Here is a 12201-nt window from a genome sequence, read left to right on the forward strand (position 1 = left end):
AGATCCACGTCTATGCTTGATAAAAAGCACGCATCCATTGCTTTAATGAAGGCATCCGCGCTTCGGAGCGCTGGATCCTTATCTCTCCACAAATTGCGCAGCCATGCTTTAGCATCTCCATGCAAATGGGACAGGATAAACCCCACCTTCTCTTGCTCATCTCTAAAGTCCTTGTCCAGCAGTTGCAGCGCACATTTTACATCTGCTCGGAAATTGGGGTACTGTTGTAAATTCCCATCGAAGTGAGATACTAGACCGCCTGCTCTTCTCCCCAACCCAATTCCCTCCGGTCTGGGTGTCAGTTGCCCTTGCTTCGTAAGCACTTCCAACCTGACCTGGAGATCCTGGTAGGCGGCGGCTGCTTCCCCCTCTCTCTTCCTGGATGCGAGTATCTCGGCATTCAGTTGTCTCACTGCTTCTTGCAGATCTGCTATCTGCTGTTTGGCAGTCATCTTGTCTGCCGTTCGTGAGCTCACGAGTAGGCACCAGTCTTCACCCCTCTCGGCGAGGCTTTAGGTGCCAAAAAGGAGACGGAGCTTACTGTCAGGGCTGCTTCCAGATCCTAGCTCACAGAGGATCACGCTAGCCAGCGTTCACTTTATAAAAGTCTTTATTGAGTTACAATTTCCAATTCCAAGCTGCAGCGTGCAGCCCTACGTCTTATAAGCTAGACCGGCGAAGCTCCGTCTGAGTCCCCGCCTCCTGTACACCAACTTAATACCCTAGCCTTACTCCACCTTTTCCTCCTGACTGTTCTTCTCTGGGTCCCTCTGCCCCCCGTGGTCTCTTCCTTCCGGGACTCTTCTGACGCTGACCCCCCGGACCCTTCTGTCTCCTTGCGGCGGGCTTTAGGACCTGGCTCCCTTTCCGGGCTGCTTACTGTGCTGCCTTCCTGTGCATTTGAACTTGGCGCGCGCGCCCAACCTTCCACTTTCCGCTTGACCGTTTCTTCGCTCTCCGATGGAGGTGTGGCCACTCCTGACTCATGCCCTCCCCCCTGCGGCGAGCCGCCGGATCCCGATGCCTGGCGCCCTTCCTCCCCACTGCGCTCTGTTGGGGACGTTGGCCCCGATTTCCAACTGCTGCTCTCTGAACCCCCTTTTGTCCCTTCTTCCTGGGGTGTCCCCCTAAGCTCCCCCCTTGCCCTGGTCACTGGCGCTCCTTTCTGTGAATCTTCCGATTCACTGGAAAGACTCGGAGATCTCGGGTCGTCGTCATCGCTCATCTTTCCTTCGGACTCCTCCCCTTCGCTCTCTGTTTCCTCCCTTGCCCTCGCCTCTGCTCCTGAACCCCTGACAGTATAGTTTTAGGTTTTCTTCTTCTTGGACTTCTACATACCTGCCCACCTCAGCCAGTTTAAAAACAATCAAGCTGTCAAATCTGCAATTTGAAGTTGCAGGACACCCCCCTCTTTAATTTTTTTTTAATCAAAATTTCAAAACAAAAACAATTTTCTGCACACACATACTTGTTTACATTAATACCATAGTATTTGACTTCCAAAAATTTCCTTCCTTTTTCTGCAGCTAATTGCATTTACCTAAATTATTACATTTCTATTTTTCTCCTTTGTCGTTATAAATTACAAGTGCTATATTCATCCTGCTAATGTTTTTAATTGTTTACAGTGATCTTTGATGTACTCTATAAAGTTATGCCATTCTTTACTAAATTTAATGTCCTCTCAGTGCCTGATTTTCCCGGTCAGCTTCACCATTTCTTCATAGTCCATCAATTTCATTATCTATTCTGCTTTTGATGGTGTTTTTCATAAGACCCTCTTTCTCACAGCTGTCTTTGCGTGTTCAGACCCAGAGATCTCCCCCCTAAATAAAAGTACATTTGACGCAAATTTTAATTTGGTTTTTGGCAGAATTTAGGCCACAACTTTATTGATTACAGAAAGTGAGTGGTTGCATAAGCTCTGGTTCGACTAGCTCCCTGCACCCTTGCAGGCAGTGCTGACCCAGAGCTCTATCATAGGTCAGCCAAGGGTGAACACCTGAGGTAGGCAGAAAGCATGGGTACAGGCTATGTCCACTCCCGAGATGCTCCCCTGGACTCAGGCACGGGCACAACCCCCTCTTCGGGGTTGACCAAACCAAGTTGAGTCCCTGGATTCCTTGAACGGAATACCTTTCACATAGGGATGGTGAGACCGTTCTCCCATCCCTATCACCTGAAACAGTGCCTATCCACAACCTTACAAGTTGTGACAATTTGCTACACGACAGGCAAAACCCAAATGGCAACAGCCAATCAGCCAAGTGTGGGAAATTCCTGCCGTGCCCCTGTCCCAATGACAGACGATACACGACGGCATAGTAAGGTCAAGCACACAGCCCTAAACATAGGGAGAGGTGGGCGGGTGTTCTGATGCACGAACCAAAAGAGGAAGCTCTGGGTCGTGTGCATAGGTATTTATAGGTCCCTTAATCCGTTGAGACAGCACTCCATTGGCCAGATTAAACCCAGCAACAAGGGACATACTAGTTGGGTGTTGTGGCTGTCCAATATACCCACCCACAAGAAGAAGGTCAGTCTCCAGGTCTCAACACAACATGTGCCCTCTTTTAGGGAGGACACGCTTTATCGGCTCTGCAGATAAAAGCTGCTTCAGGAAGGCTGGCCCAAGACATTTTGCTACTGAGGACATTTGCTGCTCTTTCCCCACAAGTTAAGGTGCATAATTCTTGTCCATTAAACTTTAATTAGTTTAATGTTAAGTAAATGTCCAGTGCACTGCCAACGCCATAAATCTTAGCAGAGAATTTCGTGCAGCGGTTGAAGAAGGCAGGAGAGTCAGTACCTTTCAATGAAGAATCCTGGAGCAAGCACTTTGGAACTCAGGAAATAAAAACTTTATTTACAAATGGAAAAACCCTGGCGACAAAGCACACATGCTTTTATCTCCGGCATAAAGAAAACTTTACTCTAAACTTAACTCATATTAGCAAACACGCCCATGGCCACAAACTGAGTCTGTGAGTCAGGTCAGGGGTGGGGAAGAGAAAAAACACACAGGCGAACTGACTATTTATACAAACTAACTCACATTCCTGGATGCTTAATGACTTCCAGCTGCTCAGTGATTAGAGTGACTTGTTACCTCTTAATCCTTTAGTACCAACAATTCTTAAAGCTGGTCAAGGTAGTTTGGGGGCTGAGGCCGAAAACCCAATAAGCCCCCTCTGGTCCAACTGCTGCACCCACTTTTCAAAGTTTACACTGACTCAAGAGAGCCAGCGTGGTGTAGTGGTTAAGAGCGATGGACTCGTAATCTGGTGAACGGGGTTTGCTTCCCTGCTCCTCCACATGCAGCTGCTGTATGACCTTGGGCTAGTCACACTTCTCTGAAGTCTCTCAGCCTCACTCACCTCACAGAATGTTTGTTGTGGGGGAGGAAGGGAAAGGAGATTGTTAGCCGCTTTGAGACTCCTTAAGGGGAGTGAAAGGTGGGATATCAAGTCCAAACTCCTCCTCCTCCTCCTCCTCCTCCTCCTCCTCCTCCTCTTCTTCTTCTTCAAGAACCACTGGGATGGGCTCAGCTGGCTGGGTCCAGGCTGAGACAGGATGAGGGAAATAATGCTAGTGTATTTCTGAATGATCTGAGGGTGGGGAATTTTGGCAACATAGCCCACCCATGCCAGAAACCTCCCTACTCAGCCAGAGATCTGCTGGATGCCAAACCCACTCTGCCCAGCGGATCTTACTGCAGGATTTCTCCCTATGTTCAGTGGGCTCTTTCATTCTCCCCATCCCACCCCACATTTCCTAATTGAAAACTGTGGGGATGATTAGGGAGGCAGGAAAGGATATACTATTTAATCGTATCCTTCCTAACTTGTGCTAGCAAGTTCCATATCCTAGCAGAGTTCCAAATATCCCCCTTTTTAAATTACACAGCGGTTAGCTTGTTGCTGGCTCATTTGAGCCTCACTACTTAAGATTCCTGGTAAGATGCCTTCTAATCCCTCTTAAAAAGAATAGCCATGAGAATCTGATTAAACTTAATATAAAATAAGTTTACTCACAGATTCATTCAGGTTCACAGATAGATCCCTGAAGGCAGGCTTAGGTTATATTAACTATATATCTACATGAACTGCCCCTTAAGGGAAATAGTCTCAAGTGACTGCGAATCAGCAGTCACTTCTCCTAACTCTTAGGAACACAAAATGGAGAATACACATTGATCAGAACATGGAGGCCATGTGCTCCTCCATGCTAGTACAACAGACCACACCCTCTTCAAGTCATATGTAGTAGAAGTCTTTCCCAGCTCAGGAGGAAACAGGAAGCCTTCTCCTGAGTAGTACAAAACATCCCCTAACATGTCCATTGTAGGAATGTTGTACTTGGCTGCAGTTTTACATCCCACAAAAACATACTATTCCATACCTCTTGGAAGCTCAGATCATTGTCAGGCTGTTTCGAAAGGTCCCCCCACTTTCCCACTTTTTATTTTCATTTATAAATTTGCTCCCTGAGTATGCAGAAGCCACTTCCTTATTTGGGGGGGGGGGGTGTCCTGCCAGTGTGGTGTAGTGGTTAAGAGCGGTAGACTCGCAATCTGGGAAACCGGGTTCGCTTCCCCGCTCCTCCACATGCGGCTGCTGGGTGACCTTGGTCTAGTCACACTTCTTTGAAGTCTCTCAGCCCCACTCACCTCACAGACTGTTTGTTGTGGGGGACGAAGGGAAAGGTGAATGTTAGCCGCTTGGAGACTCCTGAAGGGGAGTGATAAAGCAGGGTATCAAATCCAAACTCTTCTTCTTCTTTCTTGTGAGGTGATAGACCCTATTCGAGGGAATCGCCAACAATGGAACAAACTCTAATGAGAGGTGGTGGACTCTCTCTCATTGGAGGTTTTCAAGGAAATGTTGAGTGGTCATCTGCCCCAGATGCTTCAGTTGAGATTCCTGAATCACAGGGGGTTGGACTAGATGACCGACAGGATTCCTTCCAACTCTACAATTCTACCATTCTAATTAAACTCTCAAAATTCTCGACACAGCGTACAGTGCTAAGATCTCTCTCTTTCTCTTTGCCTCTCACAGGTGCTTAATAAGCATTGATGGAATCCCAGTGAGGGACTAAAATTCAGCCCATTATTATAGTTCTTGGCCTGCTGTTCTTATGTGTTCATTAAGACTTCCCTGGGATTTGTATAGGTAATTTCGGTATTTTCTTTCTTCCCGAGATAAAGAAAGAAATGTTTCTAGTCAGTTTGGAAATTCATGCGAGATTGTCAGCTTTATTAATATGTATTCACTTCCAGGGCTGCCATCTCTTCGCCTTCACTCATATTGCAAGTCAACCACTGGAAACAGATTTTAGATTGCTCTCACAGGGACTGGATGAGAAATAAAGGACGTCTGCTGCTGTGGAATGTTCCTGCACCAAGTGGCAATAAAAGAAGAAGAAGAAGAAGAAGAAGAAGAAGAAGAAGAAGAAGAAGAGGAGGAGGAGGAGGAGGGGGGGGAGTTTGCTTCTCTTCCTTAAGAAATTAATATTCTGTGAGCCCATACATTCAACTGTTCAAGTCAACTGAATTTATTTATGTTGTTTCTCACATTGACCAATATGCTGTGGGATGTAAACACAGGAGCAGTCAATGACAACATTCCTAGAGGGGGAGGGATGGGGAGGGATGTCTGTCCAGCAAGCAGGTAAACTTCCTGGGGACGTACTTCCTCCGCATGTGACCAGAGGTGGGTGTGGCCTCACCTGTGCAGGTAATGACAAAAGCACAGGGCAGGCAGCCACTCTCTCTCTCTGCCATTTTCCTTCAATGAGGAAACATCTAAGGATGCTCTCTTGGCTCCCAGCCAAGAGAGGAGATAAGGACTATCTTGCTACAAGATAGATTCTGAACCTTTTTAAGCTGTCTGCCTTCTAGGATCATATTGTGAACAGAACGTGAGAAAATTCTTTTATACTTTTATAAAGACTGTGTTGTGTCTTGTATTTCAAGAGGGAACAAAGGGGAAATTACCAGAGTAATTATTATAGAGGTTCTAGCGAACCTGTGCAAGCGTTACCATTGCGAACTTAAAGGGGAATGTCTATAAACTCTGCTGATATTTTGGGAACTTGTTAGCACAAGTTGGATAAGGATATAATCCCACAATATATCCTCTCCTGCACCCCAGAACATTCCCACATATGCAATCCTAGTTCAGAGTAGATTAACTTTGATCCACTAATAAATTTCAGTGGATCTACTCTGAGTAAAATTTAGTTGGCTACAAACCAGGATTTTCAGAGGATGGGGTGTGCGAATCTAAACCAGGGGTTGTCAACCTGACCCCTACAGCCCACTAGTGGGCATTTCAGGATTCTAGGTGGGCAGTAGGGTGTTCTCAGCACAAGCTGAATCCTCCTTCCATCAAGCACTGGTGAGTGGTAGGGAAATTTTACCATCAAGAAAGATGCATTAGTGGGAGGCAGGTATAAAAAGTCAGACCTCACTTGGAGTACTGTGTCCAGTTCTGGGCACCACAATTCAAGAAGGACACTGACAAACTGGAACGTGTCCAGAGGAGGGCAACCAAAATGGTCAAAGGCCTGGAAACGATGCCTTATGAGGAACGGCTAAGGGAGCTGGGCATGTTTAGCCTGGAGAAGAGGAGGTTAAGGGGTGATATGATAGCCATGTTCAAATATATAAAAGGATGTCACATAGAGGAGGGAGAAAGGTTGTTTTCTGCTGCTCCGGAGAAGCGGACACGGAGCAATGGATCCAAACTACAAGAAAGAAGATTCCACCTAAACATTAGGAAGAACTTCCTGACAGTAAGAGCTGTTCGACAGTGGAATTTGCTGCCAAGGAGTGTGGTGGAGTCTCCTACGTTGGAGGTCTTTAAGCAGAGGCTTGGCAGCCATATGTCAGGAGTGCTCTGATGGTGTTTCCTGCTTGGCAGGGGGTTGGACTCGATGGCCCTTGTGGTCTCTTCCAACTCTATGATTCTATGATTCTATGAAAGGTTGATTACCCTTGATCTAAACAAACAAGAGAGACTGTGTCTCATGTTTTGTAAGAACTAAGAACTAGATTCCTCAGGTTGGATTTTGGATTTTCTTAAAACAACTTTAAAATCAGATGGCAGCCTTCCAAAACATAGCCAAAATTTGGACTTGTGGGAAGTTCTGTTTCAGTGCCACAACTAAAATGAAAACTCCTGCAACTCAGCCCCAGACAAGCAGCATACACCATACATTTAAAGCACATTGTTTACCCCAAAGAATCTTGGAAATTGTAGTTTACCCCTCACAGAGCTATAATTCCCAGTGCCCTTAACAAACTATAGTTAAGCCACCCCACTATAGTTAGTCTGGCACAACATACAAGGCACATCAAGCATTTCACCAAGAAGTGGGAAGGAAGCTTTGTAGGCTATGGTGGTAAAGAAGCAAGGAAGATAATATCTAATTGGTTCATGATGGACACCAACACTGATTGCACTTTAAATACTTACAAGCAGACACTTTGTATAGCTTCTGGTCCTGCCAAGCTTTTTCTTTTGGCCTTGCTGTGCCATAGTGACAGTCTTAAGGAGGGCTTGAACCATGGCCAGGAAGTCTATCTTTAGGTTCATGTCCTATGTAGAAACATAATCCTGTAGAAACAACAACTAATACTTATGCAAGGCCGAATATTCCAAAGAGGTGGTTTGCAGTGGGCCCTGATCTGAGAAACTGAGGTGTGACAATTAGGGATTTAGGAACATAAGAGCAGTCCTGCTAGATTGGACTGAAGGCCCATCAAGTCCACCCTCCTGTTCCCAGCCAGAAACCTGCTGGAAGCCCACATGTAGTAGGAGTCAGTCTATATGCCCCTGGTCTGCTAAAGAAGAAAACTATGGTCAGATCAACCAGGCCAGCAAAGAAGCCTCTTAAAATATAGACTTAGCGGGCAAGACTGAATGAGATGAGCAGTTTAGGATGCAGCAAAACTTAATTTCAGCCAGCATTAAGTCCTCAAACCCAGCTCAACTGAAGATACACCAGCATAACTTGCTCATTCCAGCTCAGCTGGATGAGATGAGGCTAGCATAAGCCCCACAAAAGAGGCATTCTGGAGGCAAGACTTGAGGGATGGGGGCTTAGGCTGGCTCAGTCACATGACCTGGCAACCTGGAGTAGACTACTATTTTAAAAACTCATTTTCCCTCCTTCAGGAAGGAGTTGCAGCCCAACAACGTATTGAGAGCCAAAAGTTACCCACTCCTATTTTAAGGAGAAGAAGGTTACCCAAGAGCACAAGATATATGAGCAACTTTTACTGATACAAAGGGATATAGATAGGGCTGATGCCATATTTGTTTGAAACCTGGACAATGTGTCATCTGGTGTTGCCACTCCTATGTTGGGGGACCTCTTTCAGCTTACCTGGGATCTGTCCTTTTATGGTCTGGTGCTGGTTTTCCTGTCGCATTCACTTATTTTATGCCAAGATGTTTAACTTTGCATATTGTTGAAGCAGCAGCAGTAGTAAGTATATAGCTAATGCTTTTCTAGGCTGCATCAACAGACGTATAGTGTCCAGATCAAGGGAAATAATAGTACCACCCTATTCTGCCTTGATCAGACCACACCTGGAATACAGTGTCCACTTCTGGACACTGCAATTTAAGAAGGGTGTTGACAAGCTGGAATGTATGCAGAGGTGGGTGGCCAAGATGATTAAAGGTATGTGATTAAGGTAAACTAAGCCTTACAAGGAGCGCTTGAAGGAGCTGGGTAAGTTTAGTTTGGAAAAGAGAAGACCAAGAGGTGATATGATAGCCATCTTCAAAGATCTTAAGGGCTGTCACATGGAAGAGGGAACATGCTTGTTTTCTCCTGGAGAGGTAGGACTTGAGGACTCTGGAGGGTAGGATTTCAACCAATGGCTTTAAGTTAGGAGATTCTGACTAAATGTTCAGAAAAAAACTTTTTGACACTAAGAGCTGTTTGGCAGTGGAGCAGACTCCCACGAGAGGTGGTGGACTCTAAGATTCTATGATTCTATATTTCATTTAATGTTTAATTTAATGGATTCTTCACTGTCTTTTGGAATACGTGCCTTCCTAACACAGGTTTTAGGGGTGCATGAAGTTCAACTATTTTCTAAGCCTTTTAACTTTCTATACATTTATCTCAAAGATGTGTGTGCTGTTGAAAATAGGAGACCAATGTTTAGAGCACAGTTTTGGGGAGCAATATGATGTGGCTAGCATGCTGAGTCAGATAATCACACCAGCCTCAAAACAACATTTCCTTGAATCTGATGTACCTTTTGCAAAGCTTGTTTATGGCACATTTCCCCCTAACTTGAACCGTAGAGTTACAGAGTTAGACACATCCTTAAAAGGCATACTGTCCAAATCCTTGCTTGATGTGATATCTGTAATGTAGGATTCCTGACAGATGGCCATCCAGCCTCAGCTTAAATGCCTCCAATTTCTTCCAGCTTCAATTTCTTCTGATGTTTTTGAAGGGTATGATTGTAGGTAAGACGGGAGGGGTGAATCAAGGCACTCTAATGTCCTCACACCACAGGAGCTCAGAACAGCCTTTCCCCCTATTTGAAACAATAGGTTCGGCAAGGGAAGCCGTGGCAAGAAGACAGTGCGAAGCTATGAATAGAATAGAGATTAGCTGGGATGAGTCATTAATGAGGGATGTAACTCTCACATTCAGATCCTGACAGGGGAAAAGGAAAGGCAAAAATGAAACCTGTTTGTTTCATTATTGAACAAAAGACATGCATATATACATGAAAATATAGAGAAATGGCTCTTCAGATAACGCACTTGGTAAATTCAATGACTTACGCTGCTTTCTGTTTTTGGATTAAAGAGAAAAAAGAGAGTGAGTCCATGTGTCTGTGCGCGTGCATGTGCATGCATGCGTGTTTTTTAAGAGCCACTTAGAAGTACTTTATAACCCTTCTGCAATGAATTTAAGTATTTTGGGAAACGATGGCAGTAGATTTAATGATAAGGCCTGCTGTGCTTATCCACAACCATAATCCTAATGAGTGGGTTTAGGTCATTAGGCACACACATCCTTGCTTTCCTTTTCATGAAGCGCCATGGGACCATCTTCATTCCATTCACATCCTTAAATTATAGTCTTGCCTGCCTCCCCTCCCCCGCCCTTTTTCAGTTAGGCTTCACAGCATAGCTTGCCATCCCTGTGCTCTGAATTTCCAGACCTTCCAGGTGTCCCTATTTCCCAGGATTAGTCCTAGATTTACAGAAGCCACCTTGGTTTCTGTTTTAATCCCAGAATGCCCCATTTTTCCTTAGGAAGTCCCTATTTTTGTCAGAGAAATGTTGGAGGGTATGGAGTTAAGAGACCCCCGAGCCAAGGAGATAAGTAACTATACAACATTTAGAAGACATCTGAAGGTAGCCTTGTTTGTATAGGGAAGTTTTTTAATGTTTAATGTTTTATTATTATGTTGTTGTTTTTTATATGCTGGAAGCTATCCAGAGTGCCTGGGGCAACCCAGTCAGACGGGTGGGGTATAAATACTAAATTGATGATGGTGGTGGTGGTGGAATCATTCCTATTTTCATTGGAGAAATGTTGGAGGGTATGAATTTCTTTTTATCTGTTAGGGTAAAACTAGCTGTCGAGGCAAATGCATGATTACTGCTGGAAATGGCAACCACACCCCTCCTTCGCCTTTAACATCTATTAAAACTTGACGCTTGTTTGTACTTCCATATTGTTCAGGATGTTCCATATTGTCCACACCTGTTGTGATGTTTCTTTGATCTGATTCCTCTTCTTTAGGCGATGAGGATTCATAGAATCAGAAGGGTTATTGTAGGCTGAACAGGCCCCAGAAGAACATCCACAAAATGAGCCCACAGTTGCAGTGTGCCTGCAGCCCAAACATGTCACATGGTTGTTCCTGGCTCCAGGGACCACATCACAAAAGCTGCAGTACAACCGGCGTCTGCCCTGCTCCCTCAGAGTAAAAGACTGCTAAAATGGGCCTGTCCCCTGTAACTTGAAGAGGCCGTAAAGGTTGAGTTAACAAGTGAGACAGATATGCTGCCCCTGTTTAAGGCTCAGTCCAAGGTTGGTTGTGGCTGAAGCAACATCAGAGTGTGCTTTTTTCATCGCGGTCAGTCAGAGCCCTCCACAAAGCCTGGTCTCTTGTGAGGTCATTGCTCGCATCACAATGACGGCACTGGTATCATCATAATACCAGAGACAGAAGTGAGGGTGCTGGAAGAGAGAATGTCATGACACTAATGTGTTCTGCTGTGTAATGTTTTGGAGGAAATGAAAGAAATGTATGAACCCAGAAGCAGAAGACCTGAAGTCTAACGTAGGGTACCTTCAGGTTGATATAGGTGATTTAGCAGCACCCAGTCACTGCAAGCAGAATAACAACTGCTTCCAAACCTCTGAAATCTGAATGGCATCCTGTACTTGAGAAGGAAAACCTTCCTTTCCCCAGCTGTGTGTGTGTGTTGGACAATTTTCATCAGAAATATAGGACAGAGAGCAAAATGGTTAAACATTCTCTCCTCCCTTGCAGTAGTCCCAATGGTGATTGCTCCTCCTTGGTAAGAAGTTGTGGGTGGCAAGTTGATACTACTTGGAAAGGACAAGGTCAAAGTGGTAGAGTTGATTTTTAAAGGCAAAGAGAAGGAAATGGTTAGAGCAAGCTTACATAGATGATCTTCACCAGAGGAGATGGCACAGCTATTATATTGTGTCTTTAAAGTCAGATTTTTTTCTGAGCCGGGGACCAGAAGCTGAAGTGGAGTAGCATAAAAAGAGGATGTTTATCTCATTACATCATACAGATGCCACATAATGCATGGAATATGGTCATCCCATAATATAATGTGGCCCTTTAAGCTACAATGGACTATATGTGTTCAGCCCTCAGAGTCCTCTTTAGACATTACCCTTTTGCCTGAAGTTCTTAAAGAAATATAAAAGGAACAAAATGATATCCATCTACAAATAAAATAAGTATGCTAAACTCATTGTCGCCTGCAGCTTTCCACAGTAGAGTATCCCCACAGGCAAACAAAAGGCAAAATGGGTTTGGTGTCAGTCAGTAATTGTACAAGTGTCAAAACAATTTCCAACTTGAACGGGGATCTCCGTGCTTGGGAGGGGTGGGAGATGTTTCACACCAGGTTCATCTCAGAGTCTGACATTTTCAAAGGTCATAATGCT

The 12201-nt window shown here is 44.9% G+C and overlaps 2 long non-coding RNA genes across 4 annotated transcripts in view; one reads left to right on the forward strand and one right to left on the reverse strand.

Moving 5' to 3' along the window:
* The window catches only part of LOC309538843, a 31116-nt gene extending 24858 nt beyond the window's left edge, over positions 1 to 6258 (forward strand). For 2 of the 3 annotated variants that reach the window (XR_014222376.1, XR_014222378.1), the window contains exons 4-6: positions 5061 to 5174; positions 5282 to 5598; positions 6181 to 6258. This is a non-coding gene — a long non-coding RNA (uncharacterized lncRNA). The remainder of the gene's footprint in view (positions 1 to 5060; positions 5175 to 5281; positions 5599 to 6180) is intronic. The other variant, XR_014222377.1, reaches the window with a different exon arrangement.
* LOC309538852 lies at positions 5238 to 11156 on the reverse strand. The gene is made up of 3 exons (XR_014222397.1): positions 10717 to 11156; positions 7482 to 7604; positions 5238 to 5397 (listed from the first exon to the last, which is right to left on the reverse strand). It is a non-coding gene; the product is annotated as an uncharacterized lncRNA (long non-coding RNA).
* Between the last annotated feature and the right edge of the window lie 1045 nt (positions 11157 to 12201).

The sequence above is a fragment of the Podarcis vaucheri genome (genome assembly GCF_965113315.1).
Source record: "Podarcis vaucheri genome assembly, chromosome: 8".
Classification (NCBI taxonomy): domain Eukaryota; kingdom Metazoa; phylum Chordata; class Lepidosauria; order Squamata; family Lacertidae; genus Podarcis; species Podarcis vaucheri.